This window comes from Taudactylus pleione, unplaced genomic scaffold (genome assembly GCF_031769625.1).
Source record: "Taudactylus pleione unplaced genomic scaffold, aTauple2 ptg000124l, whole genome shotgun sequence".
Taxonomy (NCBI): domain Eukaryota; kingdom Metazoa; phylum Chordata; class Amphibia; order Anura; family Myobatrachidae; genus Taudactylus; species Taudactylus pleione.
In genome coordinates, this window is record NW_028284526.1 from 2,914,484 (window position 1) to 2,932,331 (window position 17,848).

Here is a 17,848-nt window from a genome sequence, read left to right on the forward strand (position 1 = left end):
AGCCTGGAAGACCAGCAGAAGAACCTAGCACTGCCCTGGACATACTGTATATGTACATATTGGGCTCTATAGCAGTGCATCTCTAGCAGTGCATGTTTTCCAGATCTTCTAGTTGGTGCACAGGTTATCACTGGCTGATACATATTAAAAAATCCACAGGTGGTGCTAATTATTTCATTTGTGATACTGTGAAGAACATGCAGCACTAGTAACAATCTATTATATTACTATTTCTATTGTGGTCATGGTGTGGGCTGGGGAGGGGGGTTTCCAGGCAGACGAAAACCCCCCCTGCGTTTGTCTATGAAGAGCACAGTATGTATCCCAATTGATATCAAGCATTCATATTGTATTAATTAATTCACATAGACAGTTTAGATAGTTAGTGCCGTTTAGGCAATTATACAGATTAATGTATAATACAGAGCCTACTAATACCTCTTTTCCACCAAAAACCCAGGTCCGACCTGGGTTTTTGGACATGGTTCCAACCCTGGTCAGACCCAGGTCAGACCCATTTACACTGCACCTTTGATCTGGGTTACTCCCAGGTCAGCCCTGTTCACACTGAACTCAGGTCTGCCCTGCTAAACCTGTGAGGTCATTAAAAGTGGGAGGTGAATGCTCCACAACCACCAATCCTCTCATTTTAGGCATGATCCAGGTCAGATAACCTGGGTTGCACCGTTTACACTGCACCATTACCTGGGTCCATCCTTGGTCCAACCCTGGTAGCTACCTGGGTTGGATTGCAGGGTCACTTGACCCAGGTTATTTTTCAGAGACCCTTTTACACTGAGCTGCGACCCGGGTAGACCCAGCAAAAACCCAGGTTTTTGCTCTGGTGTAAAAGGGGTATTAATCTCCCCCTCTTTACTACTGTTAGCAATCCTCAGGATCTCCTTAACACAGCTGGTAACATTCATTTCAGGTTGTTTTTTGCATTAAGAGGGAGGGGTTGTGCTGCTTTCCCCAATAAGGCAATCCTATTACACGATGCCTTTAGCATAAAAAGTCTCTCACTTGGGGTCACTGGAGTCAATAGGTGCCGGATCCTTTGCCTCTCCCAGTGGAAGTTTCTTCAAAAGGAATATGGTGTGTAGGATAGGATAGCTGGAGCTCTTTATTTATGTGATCAATGCACAATCAAGCAGAGTATCATCATAATTACATTTGGTGGTTAACACCTGTGCTCAAGCCGGACTTAATTAAAGCTAAAACAAGAGGATCACTGGGAAACCATTTATCAAATATATCAAACAGTTTAGCAAAATTGCAAGATAGATAAATAAAATATATCAGACATAATAAATAATTCTCAATTCCCATTTAAAAACGGCATCGCTTAGGAATCTGAACAAAGGGTTACATAATATACCAGTTTGAATACAGTGTAACAAGAAACTTGCAACAGACAAGAGCCCATTTTAGGATACCCTTACAACAGTCCACCAAATGGAGACTGGGGGGAGGGGACAGCACAGAGATGACAAGAAAACCCACATTATTAAATAATTTATTAAATAAATGCAAACTCCATTGGATGAGTCCATAAGTATAATGTCTAAAGGTGTATCTAATAGAGCAGGGGTCCTCAAACTCGGTCCTCATTTTCCAGGTCACCCAGCAGGAGCACAGGTGTAATCATTACTCACTGACCATTTTAAAAGATCCACATGTGGAGTTAATTATTTCACTTGTGATTCTGTGGGGAGACCTGGAAAACATGCACTGTTTGGGGTCCTGAGGACAGAGTTTGAGAACCTGTGTAATAGAGAAACCAGAAAAGGTGGGAGATGGGATGTTGGACCGAAGTTTCACAGAATCATAATAAGTCTATTGTGGACAGTTGTGAACAAGCAGCTACAGTATAAAGTCAGTATGAGAGGGAAAGACCAAAGCGTACAACTATAAGGGAAAGGTGGGAACCAAGGGGCAAATAATGGAGACTGAAGTCCAGTTTGGTTGTCCCTCACAGTACAGTGATAAATTACCAAAGATAACAACAAGATATGTGCATGCATGTGGTAAATCATGGGTGGGGAACCTTTTTTCTGCCGAGGGCCATTTTGACATATAGAACATTATTCATGGGCCCAGTGCAGTCCACGCCCCTTCCATGTGATGTCACATGGGGGTGGGTCCACAATTTCTGGTGATTACAGCAATGCCTAAAGCACCCTGAGGATGCTCTGGGGAGCTGTAAGTGCAGCGGTGTGACCATCTTAAGTGTCCTAAGGACGTTAAACGTGGCACTGCTGCATAGATTCTGGCTGAAGTGTGCCATTCTAGGCACCCTGATAGCCAGATGAGGCTAGCAGAAAAAAGCTCCGAGGGCCAGACCAAATGATTCCGGGGGCCTTATACGGCCCCTGGGCCTGATGTTCCCCATCCCTGTGGTAAATGAACAGATAAAAAGTACAGGGTTTAATGGTCTCTCTCAAGTGGGATAGACTGAGAGCCAAGGTCAGGGAGGAGACATGCAAATAGGGCTTGGAAATAGGATTCCAAATGTTCTGAAGTCACAGATTCCCCAAGGTTTCAAATTCAAACCTTATTGCACCGCTCCCTGTTTTCAAGGTCCTGATTCTTGTTTTTACTTTCTCCATTCCATTTGTGTTGTGATCCAAGTCCCAATAAGCTTCCTGCTGAAACTCGTGGAAGGTTTCTCGGCGAAACTGCAATTTTGTGGTTATTGCAGCAAGATAGGAAATGTTCAATTTAATAGGAGACACCACCTTATCAAAGATTCAATTCTTTAAGGTCCATAATGAGTGATTTTAAGCCAAAAGTTTGTAATTGAGAAATTCAGAAAAAATTTTGTAAAGTAGTAATGTGAAGTAAATTGTGCTGACCTGTCCTCCTTAGGTTCAGTTCTGTGGTAGTGGACAGGTTTGCACTTCTGTTTGCCCACATATTTACATTACATTGACTATAAAAAACTTGATTTGGTGCTGGACCACCAACCTGAGGCACCCCTGCAAGTGTCCTGAGGCACCCCAGGCACACAGTTTGAGAACCACTGGGCTATGTGTTCTGTTCTAGGGAAGCTGAAACAGGTGGAATGTTATAGGCTTTGTTGCCATACCTCATCTAGCAGGTCAGGTAATCCAGAAACAGTCTTGCAGTAGTGCTTGCCATCAGGACATCCTGAACAGAGAAAATAGGCAAATTCAGGTGCCCAGTTGCAGCAGGAGGCCCAGGCAGGACCCTGCAGGAGAGAATTCAGACAAAACCCAATCAGAATTCAAGAGTCATCAAGCAGCCCTCCAAGGCTTGTTGCGTGGGGCCAAGATGAGTATGGTGAATGGACAGAGGCCAGACGTGGGCTTCTAGTGACATTCAAGAGTATTAGGTGGTTTAATCCAATTGAGTAACATGAGAAAAGTCTAAAGCAAATTGATTGTCTTGACAGGGGCTTCAGTCACATCAAAAATAACTATTTTCATTTTTTTCCTCAGAGTGTAAGAAATCCAGACAATCTCATACCAATACCAATAAAACAGGAGTAACTATTTTCTTTGATGGTTAGGAAAACTAAAACAGTTGGATAGGAACAGCTGTCACAATGGATAAAACCTATACAAATAGGGTGGTGTTAACAAACTTCCTCTGGCAGGAATAAGCTCAGTATAACCAGTATATTGCCAGAGCTACTTTGCACTTAACTACTTTACTTTAAATATGCAAATATAAATTAATTATGGGTAGACCTTGAGTAAAAGGAGTTGTTGTGAACACCTCTGAAATGGTACAGTCCATCTGTGGGTAGTCTGCTTCAATGTGCCTTCAACCTTCACAGATTGAGTAAATTGAGTCTGTATGTTTGGGAATGGTCAATGGGCTGGCAGAGCTGAATTTTGGAAACTGCAAGGCCAGACCATACCCAGCTGATCTAGATCTTGGTCAGTGCAAATCCTGTCATGATGGGAAGTGGGGAGTAGATGAATGGGTCTTACTTAAGGTAGGTTCTTGCAGGGCTGGAGAAATGCTCAATGTACTTCCAACTCCTGCTGCTATTTTGACAGTTGCCAGTGGTAAAATAATTTCTCTCTAACATGGCTAGAAATGGTATTGGCCCACCTCCACCTACTCTCAATGCATTTTCCACCAAAGGAATAGCCAGCACCAAATTGTCAGTCCTATGAATATACAACCAGGAAACCAAGCCCTGAGGAAGTAGACAGATAAATTGCTTCAAAATTGTGACTATCTGGTCAGCTGCATGAGATTCTGGGTGGGGTCGCTTACAGTAATTGCGAAATCTGTTAGTTTCTGTGCCAAAGCCCAGGGTCTTAATGCAGGGGCATAGTAGTCTGCCAAATATACTGTTGGAGAAATCTCTGCACATTCACGGATGACCACCTTTATTTTTTTATATAAATGATAGTATTTTTAGCAGGGAGAGCAACATATGTCACATGGGCTTCCTCTAGTAATAGAATGGTGAGCTATAAGCCACTTCTCAGAGGTATCCACCTGCTAGAGGTAGTCATAAAGGCATTCACATTATCACCAACTCTCATCTTGAGAAATAAAGGAGATCAGTGGAAGACTAGTGGCTGCAGTTTCCACTGCAGCTCTCAAACTCCTCAGCTCTGTCTTGAGAGCATTCCTTTTCTCCCTCAAGAACATAAGCAAGCTTTATTTCTGTTTTGACATTAGCTTCTGCTATGTCTGCTTGAACCCTTTGAGGTTTACCACCAACTGCTGCATAATGCTTGCTCACCAAAGTCCTGAAGAACAGGACATGACTTGATCCCATTTCTAACACCAACAAGTCACCAGGCAGGTGTCTGTACTCAAGTCCAGCAAGATCTTTATTGTAAGTACTTAGCCCACCAAATCACAATAAGTCACAGCATGCAGGAAAAAAAAGAGTCGTGAAGTATATACCATTATATTTGGGGGAAATGTAAAAACCTGTAAGATGCAGGCATCGGTGTGATTCTGGCGAGTCTGCCAAACCAACCTGATTTTGCCTATTAAATTATCGCCACTTTAAAAATAAATGAGTCGACTGGCCAGAATCACATTGATGCTTGCAACTCTATTACATTCCAATCACAGGCTCATCTGTGCATATGGCAGGTGTGCGTCATTACAACTTCCGCAAACACAAGCTGCAAGGGACCGAGCTTCAGGCCTTAAGTAAGCCAAAACTCTGCCCCTTATGAGGAAGAGGAGAAACTAATGTTCTGAATTCCTTTCTCACATGTTGCAGTTTCTCACACTTCCACTCACTGCCAGTCCTTATATAGAGTACGTCATGTATCTTTTTAGGGTCAAGAAATTTGTGACTGTCCCATGTGAGTCCACTATTGCAAAATGAGCTTACAGAGGAAAAGGAGTGAGAGGTTAAAAGAGACATTCCCGCCAGGGGACTGATTCAGGGATGGGGGCAGACCCGGCTGCAGCTGAATCTTTTGTTGCTGTTGCATCTGCATCTTTATGCTAATACCACATCTGATCTTTAAACAACTGAGATGCCCACATGCAGCGTCTTAAGCCAGTACATTTCCGTCACTGTGCTGGGCTGGTGCAAGCTTCGATGGTGAGACCGATAGTGCACCAATAGTGCGTGTAAAGACGCACTGAGACACCGCTGCAAGGGAACATTGCATTCAGACCTGAATCGGCCAATACATAATTATAATGATGGAGCCACGTCTACATCCACCTAAGAATCAGCCCCCATGATTTGTGAAATAAATAAATGGAGGATAAATGTGACTGAGAGTAGCATCTGCAGAGCCCCTGGCATGTGAGGTACAGTATGGAAGTTACTGTTATCCCCTACATGTGTCTGTGCAGGGAATGTACCTCCTGTGGGGATTGGCTGAGTCTCATCACTGTGAGTATAAATACATGGAGGATAAATGTGACTGAGAGCAGCATCTGCAGAGCCCCCGGCATGTGAGGTACAGTATGAAAGTTCATAGCATCATAGCAGCACAGGTTCCGTCACTGTCAGCAGCACACATAAATGCATTGTTAATATTTCTGCGCTTATATTTTCATCATGTGTTTCCACTCGAAGAAATAATCATTTAACACAGCATTGAAACTGTAAATAAAGAAAATTTACCAATAACATAAAAAAAATATTTTATTTGGAGCAGTTATTTTTTAGTGCACTGTTTGTCTTTTTGTTCATGGTAATGACAAAACATAGACATATAATAAGAATTAGATACAAATAAAATTGTGTATAAAAAGCAAAAAATTGTAGCCACATTTAAAAGGTATCTTTCTGATAGTTTTATCTGTGGGCAGCACAGATGGTGTAATGGTAGCATTACTGCCTCACAGCACTGACGTTGTGGGTTCAATTCCCTCCACGTCCCTAACTGTGTGGAGTTTGTATTTTCTCCCTGTGTTTTCGTGGGCTTCTTCTGGGTGCTCGGGTTTCTTCCCACACTCCAAAAATAAACTGGTAGGTTAACTGGCTCCCAACAAAAATTAACCTGCTTGTGTGCATGTGATAGGGAACATAGGGCCTGATTCAGAGCCGGACGCAATTAGCGCTCGCTCGTCCTGAAAATAGGGATGGCTATTCAAATGAACCGTTCGCTGTTTGCGGTCTGTTCACGCCTCTAGGTCTGAACGAGCGTACAAAACTTGCGGTCGTTTATTGGGAAACTAAGCCCCCTGGCCGCTCGCATCCTACGTCATGTCCGCTATTTATTAGATTAATCGAGTACATCGAGCAGGGTATGAACTGCTCGCTATACTTGTGGTTGGTTTTTGCTACCACAATTTTGCGAGCAGTTCTGGCTATAAAATAACCCAGTGACGTGGTCAATGACGCGGCTGTTTTAAATATGCACACCCATAAAACGCCCGTTTTGACCTTTAAGCACGCCTGCGATCGAATCTCCACGCCCCGTTTTCAAGCACCTTCCCCTGTTACCACCCACATACGCCTCATTCTGTCACTCAAATTAGCAGGCATTCGCTATTTTGCGAGCACATGAATTTCGGCCGCACTGACTGGTTCGTGCATGCGTATAACGATCCATACGCATGCGCAGTTGGGCAAACATCGCTCGGAGCGAACAAGCTGCCGCTTACGAGTGGCTCTGAATCAGACCCATAGATTGTAAGCTCCACTGGGGCAGGGACTGATGTGAATGGCTAACTATTCTCTGTAAAGCGTTGCGGAATATGTGTGCGCTATATAAATAACTGGTAATAAATAAATAATTTTCATGCAGGCATTCAAGAGAAGTGATAGTTTTTAAGCAAACAAATTAAAACTGTGCAGGGTCTATGTGTCAATCACAAGTTGCAAGTTTTCTGTATTATTTAATTTAGTTGCAATGTGTAATTTTCTAACTATCCATAGTTCTAATTACTGCCTGTTACAGTTATTTCAGGCGTGTTCTCTATAACGTCAGAGTGGTATAGTCAGACCTGTCCCATTGTATTCCCTGCCACGGTAACACTGTACCTAACTCACTGTCACTATGGTCTCACAGACCGGGCACTGATCTGATCCAGGTGATATTATATATACAGGAGAGCAGGGAATCTGTACTGTGGGGCTAATTCACTACACAACTGCAGATGCAATAGCGATTACGCACACAGTTTATCAAGACTGCAAAACCATCGGTACAATAGAGTACCATCGCAGCCTCACGCACACTTGCACAAGCCCTGATCTTACTCAGAAATTGATAACAACCACGCACGCTATGAGGCCTCAGACTGCGTATGGTGTCGCAGTGGCTAATTTTTGCATTCCCCTGCAACAGCGTGCGAATGCACTGGCACACCTGCAATTTTCCCAACCACCCCCGCCATCACCACCCACAAACGGCACTTCCTGTCACTCTGAAATGGATCTGCAGTCCCGATCTCAGTGGCTAGTTTGCGCACGCACATTGTGATGCATACGTATGCGCGGAAACAACAATCGGCCGGTTGTGTACTTAATTGCAATTGCATACGGTAGTGAATCAGCCCCTGTGTCCCTACAGCAGCTTCAGTCTGTGCAATTATATTATTATTCTGCAGCAGTTACTGGTGATAACTTGTCTGTAATAAAAGTGTGTTAGGAAAGGATGCGCTGTGCTAATTAATAAGGAATTTCCCTGTGTATATTACTCTCTCCCTATGTCCATCTGACACGAGCTGCTTCTAATTCTCACATATTGCTCAAACTTAGAGCCTTATCCAATTTGAGCGGACCTGCGATACTTTTTCACCTCCCAGACTTTTCGCCTTCTTCGCCTGTTTTGTAGGTGGCAAAGTATCGTGCGCATGCCCGCGTATCCCCGTATACAATTTGAAAGTATGCGATAACAGGGCCCGGCAAAACTTAAACAAGCAAAAAGTACTGTCAGATTTGGGGAAATCAGCCTGATGCCCCCCAAAAGATGCTCTAACATGGGGGTTCACTATGGTTACCCCCTATTTGGCTTACTGAAGGTATTTGGTGTTTTTAAATGGGCTCAATAGCTGCTAAATAGCGTTTTTGTATAAGTGGTGCAGAATAGTATTCTGAAGATTTTTTTGCAGAAAATAACTTATTTGGGGTACTTGAAAATGGGGGTCAGCATATTTTAAAATTGCTAAAGTTCAGTTTAAAATAATGTGAAAAATCAACCTGCCGCAAGCACCTGCAATGAAAACAACACCTGGGACATACTTGGGGACCTCCCAGAGTTAAGTTCACTAGTTTTTAACTTTGTCCCCCAACATTTTTTTTTCTGCCCCCAAAATCGAAGTGACTTTTTGGGGTGTCCTTAAGTGTTTTTTTTCTTTAATTTACACAGTTTACCTTTGGGGGACTATCTGAAGGCTGCAGGAGGGATCCCGCAACATTGCACCCCAAAACCCCAATTCTGCACTTTTTTCCGCCTGCTATTCATAGGCCAAACTTTTCGCCTGTTACATTGCATTGATTTTCTGCCTAAGCGAAAAGTCTTCCAAATTGAATACGGCGATACTTTTCCAACTGGCAAAATGATGTCATCGGTGAAACTTTTTCACCGATTCCAGCTTTTCGCCTCAAATTGAATACGGACCTTAGAGCCAGAGCAACAAACCACAGGATACAATTATTGCAGGTATATTATTTGGATGGTTGTCTGTACACTTCGTGGTCAAACAATTAGGTGCGAGTTGGGTCCTGCGAGTCATTCTCACAGTGACTGCGCACCACAAATTTCAATTGAAATTCAACTGCAAGCTTGCATTGCTTTTACAGAGGAAAATCATGTATTTAAGTTGAGACATTGCGCAGAACCTCTCATACACCCCTCCAAAGGAATTATCATACCCTTTAACTTGGCCGAAAACAACATTTTCAGGTGAATTTCTATAAAAAGCTCTATAAAGGGTTAATTGATATGGGACAGGTATGTGGAGGTGTAAATTATGTGTGACAGGTGTGTGGAGGTGTAAATGATATAGGACAGGTATGTGGGGGTGTAAATGATGTGAGACAGGTATGTGAAGGTGTAAATGATATAGGACAGGTATGTGGGGGTGTAAAAAATGTGAGACAGATATGTGGAGGTGTAAATGATGTGGGACAGGTATGTGGAGGTGTAAATAATGTGAGACAGTTATGTGGAGGTGTAAGTGATGTGGGACAGGTACCTGGAGGTGTATTTGATGCGGGACAGGTATGTGAAGGTGTAAATGATGTGGGACAGGTATGTGGAGGTGTAAGTGATGTGGGACAGGTATGTTGAGGTGTATATGTTGAGGGACAGGTATGTGGAGGTGTAAATGATGTAGAACAGGTATGTGGAGGTGTAAATGATGTAGGACAGTATGTGGAGGTGTAAATGATGCGGGACAGGTATGTGGGAGTGTAAATAATGTGTGACAGGTATGTGGAGGTGTAAATGATGTGGGACAGTTATGTGGAGGTGTAAGTGATGTGGGACAGGGATGTGGAGGTGTAAATGATGTGGGACAGGTATGTGGAGGTGTAAATGATGCAGGACATGTGTGTGGAGGTGTAAGTGATGCAGGACAGGTATGTATTGGTGTAAGTGATGTGGGACGGGTATGTGGAGGTGGAAATGATATGGGACAGGTATGTGAAGGTGCAAATGATGTAGGACAGGTATGTGGAGGTGCAAGTAATGTGGGACAGGTATGTGGAGGTGTATGTGATGTGGGACAGGTATGTGGAGGTGTAAGTGATGTGGCACAGGTATGTGGAGGTGTAAATGATGTGGAGCAGGTATGTGGAGGTGTAAGTGATGTGGGAAAGGTATGTGGAGGTGTAAATTATGTGGAACAGGTATGTGGAGGTGTAAATGATGTGGGAAAGGTATGTGGAGGTGTAAGTGATGTGGGACAGGTATGTGGAGGTGGAAATGATATGGGACAAGTATGTGAAGGTATAAATGATGCGGGACAGGTATGTGAAGGTGTAAGTGATGTGGTACAGGTTTGTGGAGCTGTAAATGCTGTGGGACAGGTATGTGGAGGTGTAAGTGATGTGGCACAGGTATGTGGAGGTGTAAATGATGTGGGGCAGGTATGTGGAGGTGTAAGTGATGTGGGAAAGGTATGTGGAGGTGTAAATGATGTGAGACAGGTATGTGGAGATGTAAATGATGTGGGAAAGGTATGTGGAGGTGTAAGTGATGTGGGACAGGTATGTGGAGGTGTAAATGATGTGGGGCAGGTATGTGGAGGTGTATATGATGCTGGACAGGTATGTGGAGGTGTAAGTGATGTGGTACAGGTTTGTGGAGCTGTAAATGCTGTGGGACAGGTATGTGGAGGTGTTAGTGATGTGGGACAGGTATATGGAGGTGTAAGTGATGTGGGACAGGTATTTGACAGTGTATATGATGTAGGACAGGTAAATAGGAGGTGAACATGATGTGGAACAGGTATGTGGAGGTGTAAGTGATGTGGTACAGGTTTGTGGAGCTGTAAATGCTGTGGGACAGGTATGTGGAGGTGTAAGTGATGTGGCACAGGTATGTGAAGGTTTAAATGATGTGGGGCAGGTATGTGGAGGTGTAAGTGATGTGGGAAAGGTATGTGGAGGTGTAAATGATGTGAGACAGGTATGTGGAGGTGCAAATGATGTGGGAAAGGTATGTGGAGGTGTAAGTGATGTGGGACAGGTATGTGGAGGTGTAAATGATGTGGGGCAGGTATGTGGAGGTGTATATGATGCTGGACAGGTATGTGGAGGTGTAAGTGATGTGGTACAGGTTTGTGGAGCTGTAAATGCTGTGGGACAGGTATGTGGAGGTGTAAGTGATGTGGGACAGGTATATGGAGGTGTAAGTGATGTGGGACAGGTATTTGACAGTGTATATGATGTAGGACAGGTAAATAGGAGGTGAACATGATGTGGAACAGGTATGTGTAGGAGTAAATGATGTGGGACAGGTATGTGGAGGTGTAAATGATGTAGGACAGGTATGTGAGGTGTAAATGATGTAGTACAGTTATTTGGAGGTGTAAATAATGTGGGACAGGTATGTGAGGTGGAAGTGATGTTGGAATGGTATGTGGAGGTGTAAATGATGTGGGACAGGTATGTGGAGGTGTAAATGATGGGGGACAGTATGATGAGGTGTAAATGATGTAGTACAGGTATGTGAGGTGTGATGTAGGACAGCTATGGGAGGTGTAAATGATGTAGGCCAGGTATTTGGAGGTGTAAATGATGTAGGAGAGCTTTCTGGAGGTGTAAATGATATGGGACAGGTATGTGGAGTTGTAAATGATGTAGGACAGGTATGTGAAGTTTAAATGATGTAGGACAGGTATGTGAGGTGTAAATGATTTAGGACAGTTATGTGGAGGTGTATATGATGTGGGACAGGTATGTGGAGGTGTAAATGATGTGGGACAGGTATGTGGAGATTTAAATGATGTAGGACAGGTATGTGGAGGTGTAGATGATGTAGGAGAGGTATGTGGAGGTGTAGATTATGTGGGACAGGTATGTGGAGGTGTAAATGATGTAGGACAGGTATGTGAGGTGTAAATGATGGGGGACAGGTATGTGGAGGTGTAAATGATGTAGGACAGGTATGTGAGGTGTAAATTATGTGGTACAGGTATGTGGAGGTATATAGGATATGGGACAGGTATGTGGATGTGTAAATGAGGTAGGACAGGTTTGTGAGGTATAAATGATGTAGGACAGGTGTATGGAGGTGTAGATGATGTAGGAGAGGTATGTGGAGGTGTAAATGATGTAGAACTGGTATGTGAGGTGTACAGTAAATTATGTAGGACTGGTATATGGAGGTGTAAATGATGTAGGAAAGGTATGCAGATGTAAATGATGTAGGACAGGTATGTGAGGTGTAAATGATGTCAGACTGGTATGTGGAGGTGTAAATGATGTGGGACCGGTATGTGGAGGTGTTAGTGATGTTTGACAGGTATGCAGATGTAAATGATGTAGGACAGGTATGTGAGGTGTAATTGATGTGGGACAGGTATTTGGTGGTGTAAATGATGTGGGACAGGTATGTGAGGTGTAAATGATGTAGGACAGGTATGTGAAGTGTAAATGATGTAGGACAGGTATGTGAAGTGTAAATGATGTAGGACAGGTATGTGAGGTGTAAATGATTTAGGACAGTTATGTGGAGGTGTATATGATGTGGGACAGGCATGTGGAGATTTAAATGATGTAGGACAGGTATGTGGAGGTGTAGATGATGTAGGAGAGGTATGTGGAGGTGTAAATGATGTGGGACAGGTATGTGGAGGTGTAAATGATGTAGGACAGGTATGTGAGGTGTAAATGATGTGGGACAGGTATGTGGAGGTGTATAGGATATGGGACAGGTATGTGGATGTGTAAATGAGGATTGGACAGGTTTGTGAGGTATAAATGATGTAGGACAGGTATATGGAGGTGTAGTTGATGTAGGAGAGGTATGTGGAGGTGTAAATGATGTAGGACTGGTATGTTAGGTGTATGTAGGACTGGTATATGGAGGTGTAAACTATGTAGGAGAGGTATGCAGATGTAAATGATGTAGGACAGGTATGTGAGGTGTAAATGATGTGGGACAGGTATGTGGAGGTGCAAATGATGTGGGACAGGTATGTGGAGGTGTTATTGATGTTTGACAGGTATGCAGATATAAATGATGTAGGACAGGTATGTGGAGGTGTAAATGATGTAGGAGAGGTATGTGAGGTGTAAATGATGTGGGACAGGTATTTGGAGGTGTAAATTATGTGGGACAGGTATGTGAGGTGTAAATGATGTGGGACAGGTATGTGGAGGTGTAAATGCTGTAGGACAGGTTTGTGATGTGTAAATAATGTGGTACAGGTATGTGAGGTGTAAATGATGTGGGACAGGTATGTGGAGGTGTAAATGATGTCGGACAGGTATGTGGAGGTGTGTTTTATGTGGGACAGGTATGTGGAGGTGTACATGATGTGTAACAGGTATGTGGAGGTGTAAATGATGTAGGACAGGTATGTGGAGATGTAAATGATGTAGAACAGGTATGTGAGGTGTAGATGGTGTGGGACAGGTATATGGAGGTGTATATTGTGTGGGACAGGTATGTGGAGATGTAAATGATGTAGGATAGGTATGAGAGGTGTAATGATGTGGGACAGGTATGTGGAGGTGTATATTGTTTGGGACAGGTATGTGGAGGTGTAAATGATGTGGGACAGGTATGTGGAGGTGTACATGATGTAGGACAGGTATGTGCAGGTGTGCATGATGTGGGACATGTATGTGGAGGTGTAAATGATGTAGTACAGATATGTGGAGATGTAAATGATGTAGGACAGGTATGTGAGGTGTAAATGATGTGGGACAGGTATGTGTAGGTGTATATTGTGTGGGACAGGTATGTGGAGGTGTAAATGATGTAGGACAGGTATGTGGAGGTGTAAATGATGTATGACAGGTATGTGGAGGTTAAACGATGTAGGACAGGTATATGGAGGTGTAATGATGTGGGACATGAATGTTGAGTGTTGTAATGAAGGGGGATGGGTTTTAATTTTGCAGATGGGAACTAAAAGCATTTTTGCTCACTTTTTACAAACTTGTATAAAAAAACAGCAAAATCACTGTACAAGCATTTTCCGTACTGCCACATGCTAGAAAGACTTTAGTTTTAAACTTATTGGCCACATAGAGCCTTCTATATGGTCCTGGTATCTTAATTTCAAATTTTGGGGGGTCCAGGATGGTTTCCCCACTTTTTCATGCTTTTCTCCCAGGCAACCTCCCCATAAGTAGCACAAATTGGCATTTCTAATTGGATCTTGCATTTCTCAGGAGCACACATTAGTGCGAAGTGTGCAAGTTTCATGAAACAAAATCACATTTACAAACTCGCACCTAACTGGATTTGGTTCTTTATGTTTGGGCTAGAAGCAAATAATGGATGTGTTAATACTAATTTCAGCTGTTGTCCGGTAGTTTAATTTATTTATACAAACCTGGTTGGTGGATTTTCACAACCTTAAACATCTTTATAGAAAGTTAATGTTAGAAATTGTTGCCCCTATATAATAGTACAGTGTATTTCATTGTAGCTGCACTGTCACTCTATGTGTTGGGTTGTACAAGGACATTTGTCAAATTCTCTGCATATTCTGATTATTGCATTAAACGTTGCAGTGGTAGATTACAGATTGTAACCCTTATGCTGTTCACCAGTATAACAAAACTTAGCTACATTGTCTATGAATGAAACATTGGCAACATATTGTAATTAAAAGGGTCTGCTTTTATATTTATATAAAGTATGGCAGCAGAAGAAAAAAACAAATGGCCAATTAATCGATGACCATTCATCTTATGCAAGAATGATCTCATCAACAACGTGCAATGGCCAATTGCCTTTTCCCACACATCATTATACTAATAAGGTCCATCCAGCTTACTGTGTGGAGTGTTTGTTGGTAACACTCCAAAAAATATACTGGTAGGTTAATTGGCTCCCAACAAAATTAACCTGTGTGTGTGCATGTTATAGGGAATATAGGCCCTCATTCAGAGCCGTACGCTCTGAGCAGAGCGCACGCTCTGAATGAGGGCCGGGCTCCATTTTCATGGAGCGTCCTCCTGGACGCTCGTATAGCTGTGGGTCACCACCCACAGGCTATACGAGCGTGCTTTGTGATGGCCGCGATGGTCGAGACCATCGCGACCATCGAAATTGCGAGCCGGAGCCTGCGGTTGAGGTTTTCAACCGCAAGCTCCGGAGTGATTTTGGCTCTATCAGAGCCAAAATCACTCCCACTGACATCACTAGTGATGTCAGTGGGCCGGCTTCTGACGGGAGGCGTTCCCGTGGGAACGCCCCCGTCAGGGAGGCACACCCCCGGCACGCCCACCAAAGGGGGCGTGCTGTCAATCAACATTGACAGCACGCCCCCTTTGATCGGACACAACGAGCGAAGGACTTTCCTTCGCTCGTCGTGTCTGGCGCATGCGCACGACGGAGCTCCCTCCGTCGTGCGCATGCTCAGTGCATAACATCGACCCACTTGCGAGCGGACAGCCGCTCGCGAGTGGGTCTGAATCAGGCCCATAGAGTGTAAGCTCCATTGGGGAAGGGACTGATGTGAATGGCCAAATATTCTCTGTAAAGCGCTGCATAATATGTATGCGCTATATGAATAACTGGCAATAAATAAATAACACCGTTACATGTAGTTTAACCATCTCCTGGCAGGGGTTAGGTACAGGATGCCAACGATCAGAATCCCGACACCAGAGTTACAAAGTGTGCCATTTTATAGTATATATCAACAAATACCAATATGGTGGTGAAACCTTTTGAAAATGTAAGATCTGTGATTAAAGGTTGAGAAATATACCTCCGGCATCGGTAGTAAGTGCCAATCGCACTGCATATTGGTTGGTAATGTTCTAAGATGCAGATAAAAATTGCACACAGATAGATACAATATCAGTAGGCAAATCTGGGTGGTATGGAAAAGACAAGTTATATACTGTAGTGCAACTTTGGTTCATTTTTGGGGTGTGGGTCCCCCTGGATTGTGTTGGTTAATCTGTCTTAGGGCACTGCATTATAACACATTTTCCTTTATGACACATTTTAACCCTTCACTGTGTGTGTTTAATATATATGTACTTCACTTTTTTATTTTTATTCTTTAAATGAAGCTGCAGCTGCTCCTAACTATCTCTTTACACTGCACTTTTCTTACTATGGTGGTGCTCTGGGGCAGCTTGGCAGGGCCGGTTTTTGGGGGTTCTGCACTCTGGATTTGAACCCTAGTATGTTAGGGACCTACCCGAAAGTGGTTACCTGGATATGGTGGGTAGGCCCATAACCTTGGCCATGATTATGCTAAAAACCTCTATTGATTGCCAAATTATTTTGCATTTATATATATTATTAATAATTTGGACTTGTGCACCTGAGATTTGTCTGTTTCTGTGCCTGCAATTAGTCTCATCAGGTAGCACCTCCCATTATATATATATAGTCAGGTTGTGCAGTCCAGAAATCTTTCCCATATGCTCCATTTAATGTGCTTTATTGCACTTCTGAGGGAAAAGAGACGCCCTCATTCTGGACTGGCACCCTTCCTTATTGGTTTAAAAGCATGGAGTATGGTAATGTATATGCACACTGTATTAGGCACAATTCTAGGTAAGTCCTACAAGTTATATACTGTAGTGCAATTTTGGTTCATTTTTGGGGTGTGGGTCCCCCTGGATTGCATTGGTTAATCTGTCTCAGGTCACCGCATTATAACACATTTTCCTTTATAACACATTTTAACCCTTCACTGTGTGTGTTTAATATATATGTACTTCACTTTTTTTTTTTTATTCTTTATATGCAGCTGCAGCTGCTCCTAACTATCTCTTTACACTGCACTTTTCTTACTATGATGGTGCCCTGGGGCGGCTTGGCTGGGCATGTTTTGGGGGGTCCTGCGCTCTGCATTTGAACACTAGTATGTTAGGGACCTACCCGAGAGAGGTTACCTGGATATGGTTGGTTGGCCCATAACCTTGGCCATGATTATGCTAAAAAACCTCTATTGATTGCAAAATTTTATTGCATTTATATATATTATTAATAATTTGGAGTTGTGCACCTGAGATTTGTCTAAATCTGTGTGGTAAAAGGGGGGTGGCGAGACAGACGCCAGTGTGTCGCAGTCAGTAACGGTGTCTAAAGCCACATGTTAGACGCAGTTGCACTGACACAGGCAGCCAAGTTCAGATGGAGAATCTGTGCCTCCGTGGGGCTGGTGCAATCTTTGATTGGCCATGGCATTAGCATAAGATGCAGTCATGGCTGAACTGCGCCCACCTCTGAATCAGACTCAGAAGGTGATAAGCTCCAAGCTAAGGAGGGCATGAGCAGAAGGGGAAATACTTGTGTTCAGACAGAGAGCAAACCAGCAAGGGGTATCCAATCACCTTAACTAATGGGCTAAGATGAGGAACAAAGTCAACCATTTCAGGAAATGTGGTGAGGGCCACTTGGCATGATATAGCACCCTATTTGGAGGAGACAATCATAATAGTTTTAATTGACCAATCTTGAAGTATTAATTCATGAAAAGGAGCCCAGTCTTTATCTTCTATACTGAAGGTCCAAAAAAATTCCACCAACTTGGGGAGGTCAGTTCCTGTCATTATCTTAAGGTAAAATCCTCATTGTCCACATACACATTCTGATTTAATATTTATCATAGAGACATCCACCAAGGAAAGGTTTTATTTAGTTACCAATGCATTAATACATTGGTACCAAAGGAATAGAGGCACAGTTGGGACAATAAGTTCAGTCAATCAAATGGTTGAGCATTAGTTACATATCAAGGATTGGTTTTAATTTAATATATTCTTCTGTATATTCTAGAA